This window comes from Cherax quadricarinatus, chromosome 26, assembly GCF_038502225.1.
Source record: "Cherax quadricarinatus isolate ZL_2023a chromosome 26, ASM3850222v1, whole genome shotgun sequence".
NCBI classification, from domain to species: Eukaryota; Metazoa; Arthropoda; class Malacostraca; order Decapoda; family Parastacidae; genus Cherax; species Cherax quadricarinatus.
The window spans coordinates 30672470-30685790 of NC_091317.1; the positions used below are offsets into that span (position 1 = coordinate 30672470).

The following is a 13321-nucleotide window of genomic DNA, read 5'->3' on the forward strand; positions in this document are numbered from 1 at the left end:
CTTCAACCTTTCTTTCAACCTTCCTTCAACCTTCAACATTCTTCAATTCCAATTCTTTTCAACCTCTTTCAACCTTCTTTCAACCTTCTTTCAACCTTCTTCAACCTTCTTTCAACCTCTTTCTTTCAACCTTTCAACCTTCTTTTCAATATTCCTTCAACCTTCTTTCAACCTTTCTTTCAACCTTCTTTCAACCTTCTTTCAACCTTCTTCCAACCTTCTTCAACCTTCCTTCAACCTTCTTTCAACCTCTTTCAACATTCCTTCAACCTTCTTTCAACCATTCCTTCAACTCTTTCAACCTTCTTTCAACTTCCTTTCAACCTTCTTTTCAATCTTTCTTCAATTCCTTCAACCTTTCCTTTCAACCTTCTTTCAATACCTCTTTCAACCATTCCTTTCTTAACCTTCTTTCAACCTTCTTCTTAACCTTCCTTCAACTCTTCTTTCAACCTTCCTTCAACCTTCTTTCAACCTTCTTTCAACTCCTTCTTTCAACCTCTTTCAACATTCCTTCAACCTTTCTTTCAACCTCTTTCTTCAACCTTCCTTCAACCTTCTTTCAACCTTCTTTCAACCTTCCTTCAACCTTCTTTCTTCAACATTCCTTCAACCTTCTTTCAACCTTTCTTTCAACCTTCTTTCAACCTTTCTTCAACCTTCCTTTCAACATTCCTTCAACTCTTCTTTCTTTCAACCTTTCTTTCAACCTTTCTTTCAACCTTGTTTCAACCTTCCTTCAACATTCCTTCAACTCTTTCAACCTTTCTTTCAACCTTCTTCAACCTTTCTTTCAACCTTCCTTCCTTCAACCTTCTTTCAACATTCCTTCAACCTTCTTTCAACCTTTCTTCAACCTTCCTTCAACCTTTCCTTTCTTTCAACATTCCTTCAACCTTTCTCAACCTTTCTTTCAACCTTCCTTCAACCAATTCTTTCAACCTTCCTTCAACCTCTTCTTCAACCTTTCTTTCAACATTCCTCAACCTCTTTCAACATTCCTTCAACTCTTCTTCAACCTTTCTTTCAACCTTCCTTCAACCTTCCTTTCAACCTTCTTTCAACCTTCTTTCAACCTTTCCTTTCAACCATTCTTTCAACATCTTCTTTCAACCTTCTTTCAACTCTTCTTTCAACCTTCTTTCAACCTTTCCTTTCAACATTTCCTTCAACCTTCTTTTCAACCTTCCTTCTTTCAACCTTCCTTTCAACCATTCCTTTCAACTCTTCTTCAACCTTCTTTCAACCTTCTTTCAACCTTCTTTCAACATTCCTTCAAATCAATTCCTTCTTTCAACCTTCCTTCAACATTCTTTCAACCTTCTTTCAACCTTCTTTCAACCTTCCTTCAACATTCCTTCAACCTTCTTTCAACCTTCTTTCAACCTTCTTTCAACCTTGTTTCAACCTTCCTTCAACATTCCTTCAACCTTCTTTCAACCTTCTTTCAACCTTCTTTCAACCTTCTTTCAACCTTCCTTCAACCTTCTTTCAACATTCCTTCAACCTTCTTTCAACCTTCTTTCAACCTTCCTTCAACCTTCTTTCAACATTCCTTCAACCTTCTTTCAACCTTCTTTCAACCTTCCTTCAACCTTCTTTCAACCTTCCTTCAACCTTCTTTCAACCTTCTTTCAACATTCCTTCAACCTTCTTTCAACATTCCTTCAACCTTCTTTCAACCTTCTTTCAACCTTCCTTCAACCTTCTTTCAACCTTCTTTCAACCTTCCTTCAACCTTCTTTCAACATTCCTTCAACCTTCTTTCAACCTTCTTTCAACCTTCTTTCAACCTTCTTTCAACCTTCCTTCAACATTCCTTCAACCTTCTTTCAACCTTCCTTCAACCTTCTTTCAACATTCCTTCAACCTTCTTTCAACCTTCTTTCAACCTTCCTTCAACCTTCTTTCAACATTCCTTCAACCTTCTTTCAACCTTCTTTCAACCTTCTTTCAACCTTCTTTCAACCTTCCTTCAACCTTCTTTCAACCTTCTTTCAACATTCCTTCAACCTTCTTTCAACATTCCTTCAACCTTCTTTCAACCTTCTTTCAACCTTCCTTCAACCTTCTTTCAACCTTCCTTCAACCTTCTTTCAACCTTCTTTCAACATTCCTTCAACCTTCTTTCAACATTCCTTCAACCTTCTTTCAACCTTCTTTCAACCTTCCTTCAACCTTCTTTCAACATTCCTTCAACCTTCTTTCAACCTTCTTTCAACCTTCCTTCAACCTTCTTTCAACATTCCTTCAACCTTCTTTCAACCTTCTTTCAACCTTCCTTCAACCTTCTTTCAACCTTCCTTCAACCTTCTTTCAACCTTCTTTCAACATTCCTTCAACCTTCTTTCAACCTTCCTTTCAACCTTCTTTCAACCTTCTTTCAACCTTCCTTCAACCTTCTTTCAACCTTCTTTCAACCTTCCTTCAACATCAACCTTCTTTCAACCTTCTTTCAACCTTCTTTCAACCTTGTTTCAACCTTCCTTCAACATTCCTTCAACCTTCTTTCAACCTTCTTTCAACCTTCTTTCAACCTTCTTTCAACCTTCCTTCAACATTCCTTCAACCTTCTTTCAACCTTCTTTCAACCTTCTTTCAACCTTCTTTCAACCTTCCTTCAACCTTCTTTCAACCTTCTTTCAACCTTCCTTCAACCTTCTTTCAACCTTCTTTCAACCTTCTTTCAACCTTCCTTCAACCTTCTTTCAACCTTCTTTCAACATTCCTTCAACCTTCTTTCAACCTTCTTTCAACCTTCTTTCAACCTTCTTTCAACCTTCCTTCAACATTCCTTCAACCTTCTTTCAACCTTCCTTCAACCTTCTTTCAACCTTCCTTCAACCTTCTTTCAACCTTCTTTCAACATTCCTTCAACCTTCTTTCAACCTTCTTTCAACCTTCTTTCAACCTTCCTTCAACATTCCTTCAACCTTCTTTCAACCTTCTTTCAACCTTCTTTCAACCTTCTTTCAACCTTCTTTCAACCTTCTTTCAACATTCCTTCAACCTTCTTTCAACATTCCTTCAACCTTCTTTCAACCTTCTTTCAACCTTCCTTCAACCTTCTTTCAACCTTCTTTCAACATTCCTTCAACCTTCTTTCAACCTTCTTTCAACCTTCCTTCAACCTTCTTTCAACCTTCTTTCAACATTCCTTCAACCTTCTTTCAACCTTCTTTCAACCTTCTTTCAACCTTCCTTCAACATTCCTTCAACCTTCTTTCAACCTTCTTTCAACCTTCCTTCAACCTTCTTTCAACCTTCCTTCAACCTTCCTTCAACCTTCTTTCAACCTTCCTTCAACATTCCTTCAACCTTCTTTCAACCTTCTTTCAACCTTCCTTCAACCTTCTTTCAACCTTCTTTCAACATTCCTTCAACCTTCTTTCAACCTTCTTTCAACCTTCTTTCAACCTTCTTTCAACCTTCCTTCAACATTCCTTCAACCTTCTTTCAACCTTCTTTCAACCTTCTTTCAACCTTCTTTCAACCTTCCTTCAACCTTCTTTCTTTCAACCTTCCTTCAACATTCCTTCAACCTTCTTTCAACCTTCTTTCAACCTTCCTTCAACCTTCTTTCAACCTTCTTTCAACATTCCTTCAACTTCTTTCAACCTTCTTTCAACCTTCCTTCAAACTTCCTTCAACCTTCTTTCAACCTTCCTTCAACCTTCTTTCAACCTTCTTTCAACCTTCTTTCAACCTTCCTTCAACATTCCTTCAACCTTCTTTCAACCTTCCTTCAACCTTCCTTCAACCTTCCTTCAACCTGCCTTCAACCTTCCTTCAACCTTCCTTCAACCTTCCCTCAACCTGCCTTCAACCTTCCTTCAACCTTCTTTCAACCTTCTTTCAACCTTCCTTCAACCTTCTTTCAACATTCCTTCAACCTTCTAGAGGATAAATGCAGATTTGGAATACACAGGCTTTGCAAAAGCCATCAACAAGTGCGACCACGGTGTAATAGTGCACAAAATGCCTGATAAAAAATAACAGGAATAGTTGATATATATATATATATATATATATATATATATATATATATATATATATATATATATATATATATATATATATATATATATATATATATATATATATATATATATATATATATATATATATATATATATATATATATATATATATATATATATATATATATATATATATATATATATATATATATATATATATGGAGCTATAACGTCCTGACAAATAGAACACAAAGAATAATAGTAAACAGAGTAAAGTTCCAGGTATCTACGGTGAAAAGCTCTGTTCCACAAGGCACAGTACTTACTCCCATCCTATTCCTCATTCTCATATCTGACATAGACAGAGATGTAAGCCACAGCTCCGTGTCTTTGCGGATGACACCCGGATCACCATGACAGTGACCTCCATCGAAGACACTGCGAGACTCCAAGCGGACATCAACCAAATCTTCAAATGGGCCACTCACAACAACATGAAGTTCAATGAAGAGAAATTTCAACTACTCATATACGAGAGACTTGAGGTAATTAAAACTGTATCAGGGCATTCAACAAATTCTAACCAGACAATAGAGTGAAAAAGTAATGTGAAGGACCTGTGAGTGATAATGTCAGATGATCTCGCCTTCAAAGACCACAACAATGTATCTACCTCATCCGCTAGGACAATGATAGGATGGAAAATGAGAGCCTTCAAAACTTGGGATGTCAAGCCCATGATGATTCTCTTCAAGTCGCTTGTTCTCTCTAGGCTGGAATACTGCTCTACACTAACTGCCCCTTCAAGGCAGGTGAAATTGCTGACCTGTGTACAAAGAATTTTCACGGCACACATTATTGCGATAAGGCACCAAAATTACTGGGAACGGTTGAAGTCCCTTGATTTGTATTCCCTGGAATGCAGGCGAGAGAGATACATGATAATATACACTTGGGAAATCCTAGAGGGATTAGTACCAAATTTGCACACGAAAATCACTCCGTATGAAAGCAAAAGACTCGGTAGAAAATGCAACATTCCCCCGATGAAAAGCAGGAGCACCACGAGTACACTGAGAGACAACACAATAAGTGTCCGGGGCCCAAGACTGTTCAACTGCCTCCTAACATACATAAGGGGGATTACCAATAGACCCCTGACTGTCTTAACCCGTAAACGGTCCAAACGTTTAAAGAAGGCATTGGACAGGCACCTAAAATCAGTACCTGACCAGCCGGGCTGTGGTTCGTAAGTCAGTTTGCGTGCAGCCAGCAGTAACAGCCTGGTTGATCAGACCCTGCTCCACCACAAGACATGGTCTCAGACTGAGCCGCGGGGGCGTTGACCCCCGAAACCCTCTCCAGGTATAGTAAGGGATCGAAGAGTAACTTGAATCCTCTACAATGGAATCGAAGTGTAGCCTCAATCCTCTAGTATAAGACTGAAGAGTAGCTTGAATCCTCCACCATGGGATCGAATAGTGACTTGAATCGTCTACCATGGGATCGAAGAGTAAGCTGAATCCTCTACAATGGAATTGAAGTGTAACTTGAATCCTCTACAATGGGATCGAAGTGTATCTTGAATCCTTTACAATGGAATCAAAGAGTAAGTTGAATCCTCTACAATGGGATCGAAGAGTAACTTGAATCCTCAACAATTGGATCGACGGGTAACTTGAACCCTCTACAATAGGATCGAAGGGTAACTTGAATCCTTTACCATGGGATCGAAGAGTAAGCTGAATCCTCTACCATGGGATCGAAGAGTAAGCTGAATCCTCTACCATGGGATCGAAGAGTAAGCTGAATCCTCTACCATGGGATCGAAGAGTAAGTTGAATCATCTACCATGGGATCGAAGAGTAACTCCTACTAGTTAAGTCATTTATATTTCCGTTTGTGGTATCCATTGTCAATGTTTTAGTCACGGCGTTGTGTGCTGGAAGGAGGAGAGTCGGGTCACCTCGCTCTCTGATTCCCCTTCAATCATATAACCTGACGTATACATCACCAGACCTGGCAGGTCACATGTCAGGTTTGCCGAAAATCATTGTGGGATGCAGTGCCTCACTTTGGTAGTCAAATCACAGCTGGTTGAAGGGTTATATGGAGGAGAATGTCGAGTAGTGGTGGTGATGGTCACCGCTCAGCTGGCTACGAGATGACGAATTAAGACATGTGCAACATCTGGGTATCTTTAAGATGACGAATTAAGACATGTGCAACATCTGGGTATCTTTAAGATGACGAATTAAGACATGTGCAACATCTGGGTATCTTTAAGATGACGAATTAAGACATGTGCAACATCTGGGTATCTTTATGTGTAGACGTTTCGCCATCCAGTGGATTTATCAGTACAAGGACATAATGAACATTAAAGTGGTATAAAATACCGACAGGTTGGTAGGTAAGACACATAGGCAACAGTTAGGCAACTTTATTCCGAAACGTTTCGCCTACACAGTAGGCTTCTTCAGTCGAATACAGAAAGTTGTCTAACTGTTGCATATGTGTCTTACCTAACAACCTGTCGGTATTGTATACCATTTTGATGTTCATCTTGTCAGACACTGCAACACATGGCATCTTGGTACAGAAAACACCTTGGACAAGCTTTTCAAGTGAGAAGTGTTGGATCTGAGAGGGACATGACCTCTCAGTGGTTACATTCTCACTACCACTACTACTACTACTACTACTACTACTACTACTACTACTACTACTACTACTACTACTACTACTACTACTACTACTACTACTACTACTACTACTACTACTCTGCACCTCTCCTTCCGACAGCATTTAAGTCTCCGCACTGTCGCTTGATCTTCAGATAGTTCCTGACTATGGAACTGAACTTCTCCAGGCCGAGGGACTGACAACCTCAAATTCTACGACTACAAGGGTGATGGACTGATTACATCGTCTTCACATCTCTACTGTTCCTGCCTACTTTCTGTATTCGACTGAAGAAGCCTACTGTGTAGGCGAAACGTTTCGGAATAAAGTTGTCTAACTGTTGCATATGTGTCTTACCTTTTTTTTTTATTGCTGAAACGTTTCGATTAAATAGAGTTTTGATAAAGCTCGAGCGAAACGTTAAAATATTTTTTTTTTGGCGTTATTTCATATGGTTTTGTCGGTCCCCCAGAGGGGTAGTTGTCCCTTATATCTGACCAGTGTTGTGGCGTCCACTCTGACGTTGTCCCTTATATCTGACCAGTGTTGTGGCGTCCACTCTGACGTTGTCCCTTATATCTGACCAGTGTTGTGGCGTCCACTCTGACGTTGTCCCTTATATCTGACCAGTGTTGTGGCGTCCACTCTGACGTTGTCCCTTATATCTGACCAGTGTTGTGGCGTCCACTCTGACGTTGTCCCTTATATCTGACCAGTGTTGTGGCGTCCACTCTGACGTTGTCCCTTATATCTGACCAGTGTTGTGGCGTCCACTCTGACGTTGTCCCTTATATTTGACCAGTGTTGTGGCGTCCACTCTGACGTTGTCCCCTTATATTTGACCAGTGTTGTGGCGTCCACTCTGACGTTGTCCCTTATATCTGACCAGTGTTGTGGCGTCCACTCTGACGTTGTCCCTTATATCTGACCAGTGTTGTGGCGTCCACTCTGACGTTGTCCCTTATATCTGACCAGTGTTGTGGCGTCCACTCTGACGTTGTCCCTTATATTTGACCAGTGTTGTGGCGTCCACTCTGACGTTGCCCCTTATATTTGACCAGTGTTGTGGCGTCCACTCTGACGTTGTCCCTTATATCTGACCAGTGTTGTGGCGTCCACTCTGACGTTGTCCCTTATATCTGACCAGTGTTGTGGCGTCCACTCTGACGTTGTCCCTTATATCTGACCAGTGTTGTGGCGTCCACTCTGACGTTGTCCCTTATATTTGACCAGTGTTGTGGCGTCCACTCTGACGTTGTCCCTTATATCTGACCAGTGTTGTGGCGTCCACTCTGACGTTGTCCCTTATATTTGACCAGTGTTGTGGCGTCCACTCTGACGTTGTCCCTTATATCTGACCAGTGTTGTGGCGTCCACTCTGACGTTGTCCCTTATATCTGACCAGTGTTGTGACGTCCACTCTGACGTTGTCCCTTATATCTGACCAGTGTTGTGGCGTCCACTCTGACGTTGTCCCTTATATCTGACCAGTGTTGTGGCGTCCACTCTGACGTTGTCCCTTATATTTGACCAGTGTTGTGGCGTCCACTCTGACGTTGTCCCTTATATCTGACCAGTGTTGTGGCGTCCACTCTGACGGACGCCACTCTGGTGGACGCCACTCTGGTGGACGCCACTCTGGTGGACGCCACTCTGGTGGACGCCACTCTGGCGGACGCCACTCTGGTGGACGCCACTCTGGTGGACACCACTCTGGTGGACGCCACTCTGACGGACGCTACTCTGACGGACGATACTCTGACGGACGCCACTCTGACGGACGCCACTCTGCTGGACGCCACTCTGCTGGACGCCACTCTGGTGGACGCCACTCTGGTGGACGCCACTCTGGTGGACGCCACTCTGGTGGACGCCACTCTGGTGGACGCCACTCTGGTGGACGCCACTCTGGTGGACGCCACTCTGGTGGACGCCACTCTGACGGACGCCACTCTGGTGGACGCCACTCTGGTGGACGCCACTCTGGCGGACGCCACTCTGGTGGACGCCACTCTGGTGGACGCCACTCTGGTGGACGCCACTCTGACGGACGCCACTCTGACGGACGCCACTCTGACGGACGCCACTCTGACGGACGCCACTCTGCTGGACGCCACTCTGCTGGACGCCACTCTGGTGGACGCCACTCTGGTGGACGCCACTCTGGTGGACGCCACTCTGGTGGACGCCACTCTGGTGGACGCCACTCTGGTGGACGCCACTCTGGTGGACGCCACTCTGGTGGACGCCACTCTGGTGGACGCCACTCTGACGGACGCCACTCTGGTGGACGCCACTCTGGTGGACGCCACTCTGGTGGACGCCACTCTGACGGACGCCACTCTGGTAGACGCCACTCTGGTGGACGCCACTCTGGTGGACGCCACTCTGGTGGACGCCACTCTGGTGGACGCCACTCTGGTGGACGCCCCTCTGGTGGACGCCACTCTGGTGGACGCCACTCTGCTGGACGCCACTCTGCTGGACGCCACTCTGCTGGACGCCACTCTGACGGACGCCACTCTGGTGGACGCCACTCTGGTGGACGCCACTCTGGTGGACGCCACTCTGGTGGACGCCACTCTGGTGGACGCCACTCTGGCGGACGCCACTCTGGTGGACGCCACTCTGGTGGACGCCACTCTGGTGGACGCCACTCTGACGGACGCCACTCTGACGGACGCCACTCTGACGGACGCCACTCTGCTGGACGCCACTCTGCTGGACGCCACTCTGCTGGACGCCACTCTGCTGGACGCCACTCTGCTGGACGCCACTCTGGTGGACGCCACTCTGGTGGACGCCACTCTGACGGACGCCACTCTGGTGGACGCCACTCTGGTGGACGCCACTCTGGTGGACGCCACTCTGGTGGACGCCACTCTGCTGGACGCCACTCTGGTGGACGCCACTCTGACGGACGCCACTCTGACGGACGCCACTCTGACGGACGCCACTCTGGTAGACGCCACTCTGGTGGACGCCACTCTGGTGGACGCCACTCTGACGGACGCCACTCTGGTGGACGCCACTCTGACGGACGCCACTCTGGTGGACGCCACTCTGGTGGACGCCACTCTGGTGGACGCCACTCTGGTGGACGCCACTCTGGTGGACGCCACTCTGGTGGACACCACTCTGGTGGACGCCACTCTGGTGGATGCCACTCTGACGGACGCCACTCTGGTGGACGCCACTCTGGTGGACGCCACTCTGGTGGACGCCACTCTGGTGGACGCCACTCTGACGGACGCCACTCTGGTGGACGCCACTCTGACGGACGCCACTCTGACGGACGCCACTCTGGTGGACGCCACTCTGACGGACGCCACTCTGACGGACGCCACTCTGGTGGACGCCACTCTGGTGGACGCCACTCTGGTGGACGCCACTCTGGTGGACGCCACTCTGGTGGACGCCACTCTGGTGGACGCCACTCTGGTGGACGCCACTCTGACGGACGCCACTCTGGTGGACGCCACTCTGCTGGACGCCACTCTGACGGACGCCACTCTGGTGGACGCCACTCTGGTGGACGCCACTCTGACGGACGCCACTCTGACGGACGCCACTCTGGTGGACGCCACTCTGGTAGACGCCACTCTGGTGGACGCCACTCTGGTGGACGCCACTCTGACGGACGCCACTCTGGTGGACGCCACTCTGACGGACGCCACTCTGGTGGACGCCACTCTGGTGGACGCCACTCTGGTGGACGCCACTCTGGTGGACGCCACTCTGGTGGACGCCACTCTGGTGGACACCACTCTGGTGGACGCCACTCTGGTGGACGCCACTCTGACGGACGCCACTCTGGTGGACGCCACTCTGGTGGACGCCACTCTGGTGGACGCCACTCTGGTGGACGCCACTCTGACGGACGCCACTCTGGTGGACGCCACTCTGACGGACGCCACTCTGGTGGACGCCACTCTGGTGGACGCCACTCTGACGGACGCCACTCTGGTGGACGCCACTCTGGTGGACGCCACTCTGGTGGACGCCACTCTGGTGGACGCCACTCTGGTGGACGCCACTCTGGTGGACGCCACTCTGGTGGACGCCACTCCCATGGTATATCAGAATTTAAACAATAATCTCAAATCATCAAAAAAATTTTTTACTCAGTTTCCTAAAGTCGTTTAGGAAATATTAATTTTTATCTTCCATTCCTCAACATTTTCAGAAAAATACCAACAGGTTGGTAGGTCAGACACATAGGCAACTTTATTACGAAACGTTTCGCCTACACAGTAGGCTTCTTCAGTCGAGTACAGACAGTAGGCTCCTGCCTATGTGTCTTACCTACCATTTTCAGAAAATTTAGATTAACCTAGTTTTTAATTTTATTAATTTAGAAAGGTATGTTGAAGTGTATCTTGTAGCATATAAGACGCGCCTGGAAGTCCATAATAAGTTGGGGAGATAAACACAAATGCAGATAAATGGTTAAAAGAACCGACAAGTTGATAAATTAGACACATGTGCAACACTTGGGTATCATTCATGAGGAAACGTTTCGCCACACTGTGACTTCGTCAGTCTTATAAAAAAGCAGGAAGGTATAAGGAGAGGAGGAGTTTGAGGTAATCAGTCCCTTAGCTTGGAGTCGATGTTTTCAGTCCATCAATCTTGACAAAAGTGCTGCATATTCGCGGAGATGAAGGTTATACACTCATGGTGGAGCAGTGGTAGGCGGAGTCACCAGTGGACAAAACCACAAGTGGAAGACGTGTCTGTCGCCTAGACAAGTTTTGAAGAAATCCCTGCACGAATTTCTACCAAACAATATATATATATATATATATATATATATATATATATATATATATATATATATATATATATATATATATATATATATATATATATATATATATATATATATATATATATATATATATATATATATATATATATATGTCGTGCCGAATATGTAAAACTGGTCAATTAGCAAGAACTCATTTAAAATTAAGTCCTTTCTAAAATTTTCTCATATACGTTTAAAGATATATTTTAGATTTGTTTACAATAATTTAATACTAAACTAACACAGTGAAATATATTTTTTTCGTTAGGTTCAGAATGATTTTGGCGAAATTATTGCATACACAAATTTTCACTTGTCCTATATGGCAAGATGAACGTTGCTATTTAAGCCAAGATCGCAAGTTCTGCCTATTCGGCACGACATATATATATATATATATATATATATATATATATATATATATATATATATATATATATATATATATATATATATATATATATATATATATATATACAATAAAGTCACAGTAAACAGGTGATATCACAATATGCACAACAACCACTGTGGAAAAAATAGTGAACTTCCAAGCGCTTTCGTGATTTCTCACATTATTTTCACAGGCCCTTGATAAGTATGTGTCTGTGTGTCTGTGTGTACTCACCTAATTATGCTTGCAGAGGTTGAATCATAGCTCCTGGCCCCACCTCTTCATTGGTCGCCACTAGTTCCACTCTGTCCCTGCTCCATGAGCTTTATCATACCTCTTCTTAAATCTATGTATGGATCCTGCCTCCATTACGTCACTTTCCAGAATATTCCACTTCCTGACAACTCTGTTACTGAAGAAATACTTCCTAACATCCCTTTGACTCATCTGAGTCTTCAACTTCCAATTGGGACCCCTTGTTTCTGTGTCCCATCTCTGGAACATCCTGTCTCTGTCCACCTTGTCGTTTCCTTTCAGTATTTTATATGTCGTTATCATGTCCCCCCTATCCCTCATGTCCTCCAGTGTCGTCAGGTCGAGTTCTCTTAACCTCTCCTCGTAGAACATACCCCTAAGCTCTGGGACTAGTCTCGTTGCAAAGCTTTGCATTTTCTCTAGTTCCCTGACGTGCTTGGCCAGGTATGGATTCCAAACTGATGCTACATATTCCAATATGGGCCTAACGTACACAGTGTACAGGGTCCTGAACGACTCCTTACTGAGATGTCGGAATGCTATTCCTCGGTTCGCTAGTTGTCTATATGCTGCAGCAGTTATTTGATTGATGTGCACCTCAGATGTGCTCGGTACTATACTCACTCCAAGACCCTTTTCCTTGATTGAGGTTTGTAGTCTTTGAGCCCCTAGACTGTACTTTGCCTGCGGTCTTCTTTGCCCTTTCCCTATCTTCATGACTTTGCACTTGGTGAGGTTGAACTCCAGGAGCCAGTTGCTGGATGAGGCCTGCAGTGTGCAGTGTGTGTGTGTGTGTGTGTGTGTGTGTGTGTGTGTGTGTGTGTGTGTGTGTGTGCGTGTACTCACCTAATTGTACTCACCTAATTGTGGTTGCAGGGGTCGAGACTCAGCTCCTGGCCCCGCCTCTTCACTGATCGCTACTGGATCCTGTATGCGTGTGTGTGTGTGTTTGTGTGTGTGTGTACGCAGAATAAATGCACACAAGTCCACATAAATTACACACATCATCAGTTGTCCAGCAGGGCAGGGTGATCCTCCCCACCTCCAAAAAAAAAAAAACCCTTCACCATCATTTACTCCATAGTTGCATTTCCAGGACACACATGTTAAAATTTTCTTTGATAGCGTACAACTGCAGGGTAAAGTGTTTAACCCACAACTGAAGGAATCAAGAATGGATTCACGACTTAATGTAAATGA

At 44.9% G+C, this 13321-nt stretch overlaps 1 protein-coding gene across 4 annotated transcripts in view; it reads right to left on the minus strand.

The window, feature by feature from the left end:
- The window catches only part of rho-5 (rhomboid-5), a 318955-nt gene that overhangs the window by 303879 nt on the left and 1755 nt on the right, over window positions 1-13321 (minus strand). The window lies entirely within an intron of this gene.